The sequence below is a fragment of the Stigmatopora nigra genome, chromosome 5 (genome assembly GCF_051989575.1).
Source record: "Stigmatopora nigra isolate UIUO_SnigA chromosome 5, RoL_Snig_1.1, whole genome shotgun sequence".
Classification (NCBI taxonomy): domain Eukaryota; kingdom Metazoa; phylum Chordata; class Actinopteri; order Syngnathiformes; family Syngnathidae; genus Stigmatopora; species Stigmatopora nigra.
Window position 1 is genome coordinate 6,184,481 of NC_135512.1, and position 11,197 is coordinate 6,195,677.

The 11,197-nt window shown below is 40.0% G+C and overlaps 1 protein-coding gene across 4 annotated transcripts in view; it reads left to right on the forward strand.

Moving 5' to 3' along the window:
• Positions 1-11,197, forward strand: part of mydgf (myeloid-derived growth factor) — a 50,965-nt gene that overhangs the window by 21,428 nt on the left and 18,340 nt on the right. For all 4 annotated transcript variants that reach the window (XR_013326229.1, XR_013326230.1, XR_013326231.1 and 1 more), the window contains exons 9-10: positions 7,218-7,299; positions 10,514-10,659. The gene's annotated coding sequence lies outside the window, so the exon portion shown is untranslated. Of the gene's footprint in view, positions 1-7,217; positions 7,300-10,513; positions 10,660-11,197 lie in introns of those variants that run through there.

Genomic DNA, 11,197 nt, shown 5'->3' on the forward strand with positions numbered 1-11,197 from the left:
CAAGGTGAAGTGATACAAGGTAGTTATTTTGAAAAAAATAACTCCTTTTAAAAATACTCTATTGCTTAATTTCCATTCATTGAAAACCAAACATGTTTTATATTTATAGTTGAAATTACAGTTTTATGTGCATGGCAATATAACGAGAACCCAGTCCCAGATTTTAGACGCGACAGAACATTTTTTTACACACCTCCTCATATAATGCAATAAACACTACAACACCAAACACACACAACTGCTCATGAAATGCGCTCACATTATGGCAATGTTAACGTCATAGTGCTAACTAAGAATGCTTCAAAGAACCAGTGCAAGAATCTAAAGTGTCCCATGGTGCTTTTGTGTTTCATCATTGGCTCCCCACCTTACATCACATTTTTAAGCATACAGTAAATCACTGATGTTGCCGCCAGCCATCCCATCGTCCGACTTGGGCGCCGACAGCGCGGCATGAGTCGCAACTCAAAGTTGCTGTGAATGTGATTGAATGATTTTGCCCGAAGGCACAAAGCACGACCCTCAATGGGAGATGGATGGACCCACATATACAGCGCGTGGACTACATTGCCATAGTATTTGCTCCCCTGCCTCGACTCACTTATGAATTTAATTGACATCCAGTCACGAATCCATACTTTAATCCATAGGCTTTAGTAGTATTATGTCGGAGCGCCCTTTGCAGCTACTATATCAGCTTCAACTCTGCTGGGAAGGTTTTCCTCAAGGTTAATCATCTCTGAGTTGTATCTCTGCTTTGTTTTGTCCCAATATCTGCTCTGCTTCAATCAACTTTACTCTCTTGAAATGAATGAGAATCCAATGAATCTTTTCCCGTCCACCACAAAAAACACGCAAATGTGTTTGGAAAGTGTAGTCGATTGGATTAAATCACATTGTATGACATTTTCCCTGTGGACATCCTGCAAAATATGAGTAGAAGAGTCTCCTTGTTCGTCTGTGGTGATTACTGGCTTTACAGTTGAGTGGTGGGTGGGCGCCATCAATTGATATTGTTCTTCCACTGCAAGGAAAACTAAATAAATTGATGGTGGCAATATGTTGGGAAGTTTGCTGACGTCCAATTTTGCCCAAGATTTGCTTCCACCTCAAGAGACCAAACTGGTCAGGTGACGACTTTTCATACCTGTCAACCTCGCCCAGTCGCTCCTCTTATTAATGATTGCAATTCCCCTTATTAAGTGATAATAAACTGTAAAAATACAAGGCAGCACATATTTACTCACACAAGGCGCACTTAAAAGTCTAACATTTTCCCCAAAGTGAACGGGGCATCCACTAAATTCAAGATTCTGTAGATGTTGCTGTATGACGCTGACAGCTTGACTGTCTGGGTACATTACTTGCTGATGTGCTATATTTATATATCGTGAAAAGGGCAGAAGTGACTGGGCATATCATACTCAAAGCATGACAAATTAGCAACCGATCATGACATTTTCATCTGCTACCAGTGACCAAAACGATCTGGATTAGAGCCGATATGGGGAAAACGAGATCGTTTTTACAAAAAAAACGTACTTTCTCCTGTACAAAAGTTGTTATACGGCATACACAATTTGAAATGATCAAAAAACATATACGTTAACAGGTAGGAAACGGGTGATATGGAACCCTCCAGCATACACCTTGTTTTTTTCTAGTGCTAATTGTATTAGTCATACTTGGCTATCTGTCCAAATCACTGAAGTCAATCAAGTAAACAAAGCAGTCAGTGATGGTCAAAGACTTCAACGCAGCACTTTGTATTTATTGCCTTCTTTAAGGCCTTAAATTTATGTCTCTTAAAAGGCTCTATTTTCCTCCAATCAGCCGGCCTCTTGGACCAGGTCCATAAATAAGACAGCGATGGCAAAAGACACAATCATGGGAATAATAGCTACTAGCTGTCTTGCTCGCAGTCCATTTCAGTCTTGCCACACGGGTTGCCTCTAGTCCTTCCATGATCTAATTTATGGTTGTTTCTATACAAACAATATCGCCAACTAGTGGCCATTCATATTAGTGTTTATTTTTCTTCTGCATTTGGTTGATTTTCTGCAATGAGATCTTTTAATGTTTATTTATGCTGATAAACGGTTGTAAGTGTGTATCCATTTGCAACATGTGGCAATGTCCTGCTCTGCTTTAATACACAAGCGCCATTTGTTGCCATCTTGATGTATCGTTCATTTACACACTGGATCCTTGTCGACTTGGCCACTTCCTCCTCGAGGAATGCGTGCCGCCACCCTTAAAATCTGTTGGCAGACTTCCTGTAAGTTGGGGGAGAGAACCCCTCCACTCTCAAGCAATCCTTTGAAGGGCAAAGGTAGCATGTCTGGCTACATTCCGTACGTAAAATTCCCGTTAGTCACAGTATGAATACCTTGGATAACTCCAAAAGTTGCTGTAGCAAAATGGAAATAAGTCAATTGAAAGCTAGAAGAGAGTTTTAACGTGACTTTGTTGTGATGACACAAAGAAACGAGTGGCTTTTTCAAGGAAAGCAAAACTGTGGCGTTGACCTTTCATGTAGTCATTCAATAGGGAAGTATTTTTTTTCTTATAAAGTATACTAAACCACACGGACATCAAATAGTCGACGTTGATGCAGCGTGAAACTTTTAATGAGCTTGGGAGCACATCTTCAAAGACGTTTTAGTACCTCGTGGCGAAACGCTAAAGCCACTTGTTACTTTGGAAGAATTCACGGGGCAGACTCATTGGAGGCCTAAAAAATTTAGCTAATTGCTATGTTGTTACCTTGACAACCTGGGCCTATATCCCTCACAGCAAAGTATCTTGCGTCTTGTTTTTTGCTGTTATTCTGTGAAATCCGTCCTCATTTCTCCCGAGCCACTTCATCCGGCTCTCTGGGGATCCTAGCATCCTGATTGGGTGATATTGTCCCTCCAGAACATCAGAGCCAATCCCTCTTGTCTCCTCTTGGTGGACTGAGGGGTCCAGTAGAACAAAATACTCGAGTTAGTTCTCCTCTCTGGCCTTGACCCAAAGCTTGTGACTCTGCCTTTTTCCTCCACAGCCCCACCTGCTGTTTCTATTGGGGCATTGCCCCAGTTGCCCTTAAATGCACAGTCACTGCCGAAAGTTTGCCAACTTGCCCTGCTTTGGTGCATTAAAAATGGAAGCGAACAGATGTTGTCTTCCCCCAAATGTCCAGTGGAGCATTGTTGATAATCCCCCGTAAGCACACTGCACCACAAATGTAATACACACCCCTCCCAAAACCAACAGATAGCAACCTGGAAATGCCTAAAAACCAACTCTAAGTAACCTGGAAATGCCCAAAACCAAGCAGTAGTAACCTGGAAATGCCCAAAACCAAGTGGAAGCAACCTGGAAATACTCCAAACCAATTCTAATTCACCTGGAAATGCCCCAAACCAACTCTAAGTAACCTGGAAATGCCCAAAACCAACTCTAAGTAACCTGGAAATGCCCAAAACCAAGCGGTAGCAACCTGGAAATACCCCAAACCAATTGTAAGTAACCTGGAAATGCCCAAAACCAACTCTAAATGACCTGGAAATGCCCAAAACTATCTCTAAGTAACCTGGAAATGCTCAAAACCAAATCTACGTAAGGAAATGCCCCAAACTAATCCAAAATGGACCAGAAGTGACCTGTGAGTACCCAAAAATTAAAGTTAGAAACAAAATTGACACAAAATTCCCAGCTATTGACAAGGATAGATGTCCAATTCCCCGCGTAGAGGAAGAGTTGAGAAAAAGGCAGCGTTTTGAAAGACTTAAAAGTTGCTCGCAGATTGCCGTCACTAGGCTTGCCAGAGGGGAGAGCACCTTTAAGCATACAGGATGAGAAATGCGCAGGTACTACAAAAGCAAAGTAATACATAAATAAGCAGCGTTCACTTGAGCTCCGCAGGGGCAGCTCACCCCCTCCAGGTCGTTCTTGTGAAACATTTTCCATGCGCTTAGGAGGTCAGCGCCGTCCAGACTGTAAAAGGAAATTTGGGGAAAGCCCGGCCGCGACGATTGAGACGTCAGCTTCGGTGCCGCCATTTGCATAGAAATGAGTGACAAACGAGAGAGACAGAAAATGGATCCATTGCAAATTGTGACAAGATGTTCCATCTAACAAGTGGAATATCATAGTCCTCCCTCCCGCTGCACATAGTATGCGGCTTCCCGACCGTTTTGCATCAATTGAAGACCGAGTACCATATTTCCCGAATTATTAAATCCCATTTTTTTTTCATAGTTTGGCTGGGGCCTGCAACTAAAATTCAAGTGAAACTTATATATGTTGTATTTTTTTTAGGCTATAGTTATCCCAAAAACTACATTAACCTCTGCATTTACTTTAGAGTATGTTTGTTATTGTTTTGTGATCAAATAAAAAAAATGCCCTCCCTAATCTGTGAAATTTACAGTCCAGAAAAAAATAATATACTTTTTTTCTTCCTCATTGTGCATTATTTAGTTGGAAAAAATATATAATATACACTTTTTTCTTCATTGTGCATTATTTGGCTGGTGCGACTTATACTCAGGTGCGACTTATAGTCCAGAAAAAATATAATATATACTTTTTTTCTTCTTCATTGTGTATTATTTAGATGGTACGACTTATAGTCTGGAAAAAAACATAATATATACTGTCTTCTTCATTGTGCATTGTTTGGCTGGTGCGACTTATACTCAGGTGTCCAAAAAATACGAAAAAGTGATGAGGAATGATTCCTATAACCAAAAGACAAATTGAAATTTGAGAATTTCAAGAGCTGGCAAACAACTGAGTGAGCTGACAGTGAGAAAAAAAGCCTTTTGCCGCCCCCTCCGCATTCTTCTATTATTCATTTTCATATCGTGAGGCGTTTCTTTTTTGTTTTTTACTGGCCATCATCAGCCGTGATTAAGGATCCCCGCAGTCGAGTGCTGACTGTTCACCCGCTGCTTCACTTTTATTGTTCCCGTTAGGAGTGGTGCACCCGTTTTTGGAGATTTATTGCAGCTGGACTTGATGCTATTAAAATTCAGCGTCTGACATTATTCTCAAGAAATCAGTAAAGGGTGTCATGTTGCTGTTGTATGCTGCTGAGCGTTTCTGATAAATATGCTAATGTTCTCCACCTTATCTACCTGTAATAATATCCTTTTTAAAAATGACAAACACATATTGTGTGGCCACCTACATTGTTAAATTTACAGGTGTCGAATTCATGGCCTAGGGGGCTAGAGCCGGACCCCCATTCTATTTTGTGCAGGCAGTCAAAGTAAACTTGGATTTCAAAAATAATCAATGACAGATCAAGCACTGCAGAAGTATTTTAAAATACATTTCTTTCTGGCTTTTTCATTTTATTCAAGACTAAAATCCAGAAATATCATATTTACTTTATAATTATTTTAATATTTTTTTTATGATAATTGACAATACAATATATATACTATACTTGGAAAAGAAATTGAATTAGAGCCACTATAAAATAACATTTATTATCTAAATCCCTCCTGTGTACTGCATGCTTTTTCATGGAAAAATCCTTCTATGAGTATTTAGATTAGATTAGATTAGCACACCTTTCACATGATCAAATGTAGAATTCTTCACTTCATATTTGAAATATAAGAATCATTTTTGGCCCTAAAAACCCCATTGAGAAGATAGAGCATCAGAATCGCTATCCAAATGTAGAATGACCTAACAATGTTGTTTGTCTATAAATCCATTGCCTTTCTGTAATTTTCCCATTCAATATTAGCACTACGCTGACCCCAGATTGCCCCCCACCTCTCCATTTACGGTTCAGACTTGCTTGCAGTCCTTTTAAAAACACAATCATCTACTGATTGAATGGTACATTTTTTCCTCTTCAGTTGGTGACGGCGTCTTTCTTCATCCCTTCTATTTCCCCTCAGCTCGGCGATACGGGACGGGAAAGAAGTTAATTAATGATTCAAAGGCTAATATGCAATTGGAGCACTGTTATCTCCATTGGGAATGTCAGAATAGATGTATCATTTGATGGAATAGGCCAGAGGGCTTCATTTTCTTGAGCACTTGCCAGCCACTTTGGCAGTTTGAAGCATTAAAGTTCACCTTGGGCAGCTTCTAAACAAAAAGAAACTTTACTGCCGCCCGTCTCCATTTGGAGTAAATTGCAATTCAACACTGTAGGAGGAGCCCCGGAGAGACGGCCAGAAAATAAAATAAAGCGCTCCTTTCCGCGTCATCTTCAGTCATTGGACCTAAAGGGGATTGGAATTGGAGATATAAAGCAAAATCTAGGAGGGGTAATCCCGCCGCATTGGCACGCACGGGGTCGGCTCAATTTGCTGGTTTCAGGTCCGCACAAAATAATTAGCAGTTAATGATGGATTATCGCTTAAATACATATATACCAGCAAATATACGATGCCACTATCATCAAATAAATGAGGTCTAGCCACATTAGCTTTTGGCTACTTAATACAAGTTCTGATAATGAATTGAATTGAATGCTATTATTGGTGTTGGATAACTTTATTCATCCCATATTCAGTATTATTATATATACTTGTATATATTACTTATTGTATATATTATATAATATTATTGTCTTTATATAATTCTCTCTCTATATATATTATATAACATTATTGTCATTATATAATTATATAATATATTATATAATTATGTATATTATATATAATATTTTTGTCATTATATCAGTATAACGAGATTTAAAGCTTCACCACAAACTGCACAAACAAATAACAACATTCGATTGTAGGTGAAGACCAAAGATGGAGGTCTTGGGTTCAGTGCGTCTTAGTTATTATGTTTGTGTTGAAAATAACTCAAAAACAAACAAAGGGATTATCAACAAATTTGCAGGTTATATTTGCAATGGTAAAGTGAAGGGGATTAAATGTTGGGGTAATGAGGTCAAAAGTCGCAAAGGTTCCAAAAGGATATTTGTTAACTCGGGAACAAATAAAGGGATTATTATCAGATTTGCAAGGTATTTTTGGAATATGAAACAGTCCGGGTTATTGGATTTGGGGGATCGAGGTCAAAGGTCACATAAGTCAGAAAAGGATATTTGTGATAACTTGAGAACAAATTAAGGGATAATTATCAGACTTACAATGTATTTTTCGAAAAGGAAAGAGTAGGGATTATTTAATTTGGAGTAATGAGGTCAAAGATCATAACTGTCATTGTTGATTTGTGTTTCCTATTTAAAGGGACTGCCTACTCTACCAAATATGGCGAAACTTGGAATTGGGATGTTTAGGAATGAGTCATCCTACCATAGCTGTGATTACGGTATGTGACATATTTTCTTTAGTATTTATCATTAATTTGTTAGTACGATTCACCCCAGATGCCAAAAGCCTGGTTTAGAACACATTGCCCTCCACTTTGTTTAGTTCCGTCATCCAGAACGCAAACAGCAAGCTTTTTGTTTGCGGCGGGTATTGACAGGCGTTCTGACTTTGCCTCCATACGCCAAAATCAACTCCATCCTCTCGGGAATGCGGCTGACTTTATCCCACAAGAGCAGCTCTGTTTGGGCGTGTACCAACGCCAAACAAGCACACGAGATGTCGTCTTTGATGCCACAGAGGCGTGTGATATTACAAATGTTGTTTTTATTCGGTTAGGAATTGAGAAGTGAATAAGGTGTGGCGGTCGTAACGCAGGCAGGGACGTTAATGGTTTCTCCGCAGGCCTCGTCTTTATCAGCATTCTCTTTCTGGGGATTGCGGGGCAGCTCCTCTGCAGTCACTTCATTATGGAGAATGATAATTACGTCCCAGTGGAGGTTTGTCTCTCCTCAGCCTCTTTGCCTTCTCTCCTGCTGCAAATTAAAGTCGGGAATGCCAAGTGAAGTTACCTTCTTTTTTCCTCCCGTTTTCTCGACATTTGGATTTCAATGTGAAAAATGTTCAGCTTCACACGATTACAGTAAACTAACGAGCACGTGAGCAAACTTCGTTCTCGAGACTGTTTTTTTTTTTGAGTGCCAGGCAATTATTATGGAGATTTTTGTACACTAGTATTTCCAACAATATTGTTGTTGCTATCTAGTGGTAGCAAACCTCAGTTAGGCTTGCAAAACGAGTTTGTAATATTTACCAAAGGTAGTGAATGCTATTTATATTAGATTTAGTGTAATGTTATGTGTTCCTCATCCTTTCTATTTGTTGCCTTTGAAAATGGGAACAGGGGTATCAAACATGTGGCTCGTGGGCCGGGAAAGCGGCTCATAATGCGTTCCGACAGGCGCTTTATGGCTCATTCATACTGTACGTGTATAATTAAATGCTTTTATTTTTTGCAAGAAGGAGCTGCAAATCCAGATGTTTGTGATTTGTGTGCACTTAGCCCCGTTAGTTCATTCGCCCCCTACTGTTGAAACAACAAACGAAGAAGTAGCATCCCGGAAAGTACCTAAAAATCAACAGTAAATGAGCCAAAATATACCGAAAGCAACCCAAAAGTGCCCTTAAATGGAAGTGAAAATCAAAGAAGTGACGCAAAATGAACTCATTGCCTGCTATTGACAATAATAGATGTCCAAATCACCTAAACACGCTGTGGGTGCTTATCTTCTAGTGCCATTGATGTCTAGCACTGTCAATGATAGATAGTAAGTTCACTTTTTTAGGCCAAAAATAAACTGATCTGGCCCTCATGAGATCTCGTTGGCATAAATGTTGGCCGCAAAACAAGTTTGACCCCTCCCTGACATCAACATCTTAAGCTAGTTTGCATTCTGTGTTTACAACACAAGAATACGATTAAAAAAAATGACCGAATTCAATACCCAACATCTTCAATGGATGAATAAATACAGTGTTGAACCTCACATGTGGGAAACAAAAACTCCCTCAAGTTAAAAGCAACAGAAAACAGAAGAGCCAGGAACCAACACCCTTGGACTAGTACGATTCGAGTATGCCCTTTGGAATTTAACTTGTTTATAATAACGTTTTTCCTCCTTATAAATACAGGCCTCCAGAAAATGTGTTTGAAAAAAAAATACCCGGCACAGAGAAAGCCTTGCAGAAAAGCACATTAGTAAAACAAGTCCCAAATGAACGTTGCCTAGTGCCTAACCGAAAAATAAAAGCAGACGTGTGTGTCATGGTAGTTTAGTTTTTTGGCAGTGCTGTTGGATTTATTTACAAAAAAAAAAAACACGAAAAAAGAGGAAGAAAAGCAGTACACGCAGAAACAATGAGACGTGACGGAAGTCAAACTCCCTCAAGTCAGCTGACGGCCAACAGATGCCCAGGAAGTAGTCTCAAAACGCACAAGACGAGATAATGACCATTAGAGGATAATTGGGCGCTGGGACCAGCCGGAAGTTTTTTTTTTCCGTCTCTATGTGTGTGTGTGACGTCTTCAGACACGCTACAGGCCAAATGATCTCCCCCTAGTCCAAGCCGTGTCATTGACAGATTAAACTTCACAGCGCATTCATAAACGCACTGCGGCGCCGCTTCATTTAAATATCCCAGAAACTGAAGCAAGTCTTGGCTGACTAATTTCCTGCGCTCGCCATCCGCTGCTGCGTGGGCCCTCGCCTTGAAGGAAGTGGAAAGAAATGACCTCAACTGAGATCGCTGGCGAATCACGTGGCTTTCTGTTTATTTTTGTGACTTCCGAACAATGCTGGGAGCCGTGGGGGTGGTCTTGATTTCAGTTGTCACTAAAATCAGGTCAAATGCTCCTAATAGCGCCTCGATTTTCATTCATGCATTCATTATCTGAACCAGTTTATCCTCACTAGGGTCACGGGGGTGCTGCAGCCTATCACAGATTACTTAAAGCCAGAGGTGGTGGACAGTCGACCATTCCCAATCACACTCAATTTTAGAGTGTCCAATCAGCCTACCATACATGTTTTTGGTATGTGGAAAGAAACTGGTGTACCCAAAGAAAACCCACGCAAACTACACACTGGTGAACCGACCAGGATTCGAACCCAGGACCCCTTTTAATCCTTATGACGGATATTTACATCCCAGCCTAAAAATGTTAAATAATCCAAGTCAATTTGCTTATCCAGAGACCAAATCTACTAAAAAAAATAAGAAAAGAAAATGCTAGAAAATAATTTTACAATAGTAAATAAGGCTTGAGCACCCCCAAATGTAGGTCATCTCCTGTTTTTTTTTCAAGAATTCTCAAGCCAAAACATCCTTCAAATTCAAAACAACCCTCATATAAAAACAAGAAACGCAATATCTTAAGAAATGTAATATATTTGTTCGTTTGGATACACTATAGAACCACCCACACAAAAAAAACAACCATGTGTACATGCAAATAAACCCCCCCCCCTAAAATTTCACAATATCAGTAAAACTGCTTCAGTAACAGAAATCGTTGCAGGATGTGAATGAAAAAAAATGGAATGAGAACCCTGAGATGGCCTCAATTAAAGAGAAAAAACCCTCTAAAAAGTCAAGCCCACACGTCTTCATCATGACGAATGTTTGGATAATCAAGTGCATTTTGTTTTGTGAAGGCTTCCCCGGGAAGAGGCGACGTGCCGAGGGACAACAGCTCTTCTTTTGGCGAGAGCCATCGACTCAGAGGAAGTTAAAGTTGCTGCAATCCTATCTGGAAACGTACAGCGCTTATTACACGGCTCAATTTCCAATTCTGTCACAGGTACGCACACACACACACACACACACACACACACACACACACACGCACTCACGTACGCACACTCACTCAGTCACTAGCGGAATACGAAATTAGGCCGAGGCGCAGAGTAATCTCACGGATGGGCTCGGCCGACGGAAAAACAACAGCCTGGTATTATGGAATAGCCCTATCTCCTTTGTGAATGACAAACAAGCCTTGACTACATTAGTCCTTTATCATTTAACCCAGTGGCTGACATTACCTGTCAACTTATTCTTTGTATTTGATCATTTCAAATGGTGTATGCCCTATAACTACTTTTTTTCAGAACTTGGCGTCAAATTGCAGTGAACAGTTTAAAAAAAACAGTATTATCTTTATTTCCATTTGAGATTCAGGAATTATCTAAACTTTTCTATCAGTTATCGTGTTAAGGCGTTTTTTTTTCCATCGCGAATACGTGCTGTATAAACAAAGATGGCGTCATCGTGAAGTCTGTGACAATACACACACTTTACCCAAATACTTTTTTTGCAGTGGCTAGCAAGCAGATTGAGTA